The sequence below is a fragment of the Lupinus angustifolius genome, chromosome LG04 (genome assembly GCF_001865875.1).
Source record: "Lupinus angustifolius cultivar Tanjil chromosome LG04, LupAngTanjil_v1.0, whole genome shotgun sequence".
NCBI classification, from domain to species: domain Eukaryota; kingdom Viridiplantae; phylum Streptophyta; class Magnoliopsida; order Fabales; family Fabaceae; genus Lupinus; species Lupinus angustifolius.
This window is the reverse complement of record NC_032012.1, coordinates 22,816,205-22,818,711: the sequence shown is the minus strand read 5'-3', so window position 1 is coordinate 22,818,711 and position 2,507 is coordinate 22,816,205.

Sequence of the window (2,507 nt, the reverse complement as noted above, 5' to 3'; positions counted from 1 at the left end):
TTCATTTTTTGTTTAGTAATTAAGTATATTTTCTATTGTTTAGTGCGGTGAGAGTTTACAGAAGCTATAATCGTACTAGAAACAAGATACTAAGTCCCAAAATCAGGTGGACTCGTATAAAGGTATTTACAAAAATCATCTCAAACAATTATATTTGTAATGACCAACTAATGTTATACTTATATGTTTACTTCATTTTAATTGTAGACCCCTTGTCAAACAAAAGAAGTAGATTGCAGTTATTGCATGCTGACATTCATTAAGGAGATCATTCAGCAATGGCCAACTAATGCAATCTAGATTGATGGCAAATCATATACAGATGACGAAGTCAACCAGATTAGAAAACAATGATCAAACTTTGTACTTATTTCTGTTGACAAATCATAGCTAAAAGTATAGTAGATTAGTTTTACACAGATTGTAGCTTAGGGAATTCAATGTAATGTATACAATTTGGTTTATTTAATTAATGTAGCATAGATTGTAGCTTAGGGAATTCAATTCAATGTAAACATTACAGTGTAATTAATGTTCAATATATAAATTCAGTTGTGTTCATATATTCATTTTGTTATTATGTTCTATTTCTGTATGCATTCAGGTTATTGTCTGTTGTGTGCGTAACTGTGTAGAATTAGGAATAATGGTATTCAACATTGCTTTTTATTTATTGCGTTGTCGTTATAACCATACAACAACGCTTTTTTAACAATATGTTGTTGATTACATTGCATTCAACAATGCATTCACCAAACAACGTTGTTGATAACGTTGAATTCAATAGCGCATTCACCAAAAAGTATTGTTGAATACTTATCTCTCATTTATTCTATTTTAGCTATACAACAGCGTATTCGGTAAGAAGCGTTGTCGATATTATCAACAAAACTATTTCCTTTACTTAACACAATGCTTAATCGATTAATTATTTGAATGTCATTTATTGTCATTATTAATTGTTCTATATATTTAATTAATTGTCATTAATCGAATGTTATAATGTAATTGCCGATTTGAATTTCATTAAAAAAATGAATTAGTAAAAAAATTATTATATCTTCCACAGCATTTCCTTAAGATTGCGTTGTAGAACACTTACCTTCTTTATATTTCAATAGGGAGTTCTTCCACAATATTTCCTTAAGGTTGCGCTATTGATTAGGTATCATTGAGAGCACCACCTTCACTATGTGCTGTTGATTTTGTATCATTGACAGTGTCATCTTCACTATGCGTTGTTGAAGATACTATCAGACCCTAAAAAATTAAAATGTTCTTGCATTCTCACACATTCATCAACAATCCTAACACTCATTTACTCAGCAGCGAAATGTATTTACTCTCAAAATCAACCTCGAAAATATTTCAATCTCAAAATCATTAACTCATTCAATACCGAAAATCATTCACTTATTTTACACAAAAATTGTTCAATGCCGATTTCGAAAATCTTTCACTCGTTTAACCTCAAAATCATCATTCATGCATTCAACATCGAATTGAAAGTGAGTTTTTCATATAGTTATTTGCCTTTTTAATTACATTATATTTAGTTTGTATTGATTTATAAATATTTTCCTTATAAATAAGTGAAAGTGATTTCACTCATTTAGCTTGTATTGAGTTGAGGTTTCCGAGTTTTGACTCATTTAGTTTACATTACGAGTTAAGGTTCCTCCATTTTTAATTACATAATAATGCATTTGCGCTGCTTGGTGAGCTTAACTCCAAGCTTTAGGATTTATGCTCATTATATTTTTTTCTTAATAGAAAATGGATCAATGGATGACTGTCAATCGATTGGCGAATGAGTATGAAGAAGGAGTAAAATAATTTGTTAGGTTTGCAATTGAGAATGCTGAAAACCCTAATAGAATTGTATGTCTTTGCTTAAGATGTTGTTACTCAAACTGAATTACTCCAAATGAGTTAAAAGTCCATTTAGTGTGTCATGGTATTGACCAAAGTTACATATGTTGGACAAGACATGGTGAGACGAGAGACGTTATGGATTGTGATGATGAGATGAAAATGAAAGACAACTACACAAATGCATATGAAGACGATTGTTTCGAGGAAATGACAAACGTTGTCGAAGAGGATCTTCAGGATTGTCCTGAGATGTTTGAGCAGTTGATAAGTGATGCTGAGAAACCATTATATGATGGTTGTACTAAATTCACAAGATTGGCAGCAGTGTCAAGGTTGTATAAGTTGAAATATGTTAATGGATGGACTGATAAGAGTTTCACTGACTTGCTTGCACTTCTGAAGGATATGTTGCCGGAAGATAATGTGCTACTTTCTCGAAGCTATGATGGAAAACAAATGTTACACTCCATAGGCATGGAATACACTAGGATACATGCTTGTGAAAATGATTGCATTTTATTTTTTAATGAGTATGTTTCATTAAAGTTTTATCCTAAATGTAATGCATCACGATATAAGAAGGAAGACTCAATTCCCAAAAAGGTTGTATGGTATTTTCCCATTAAAGCAAG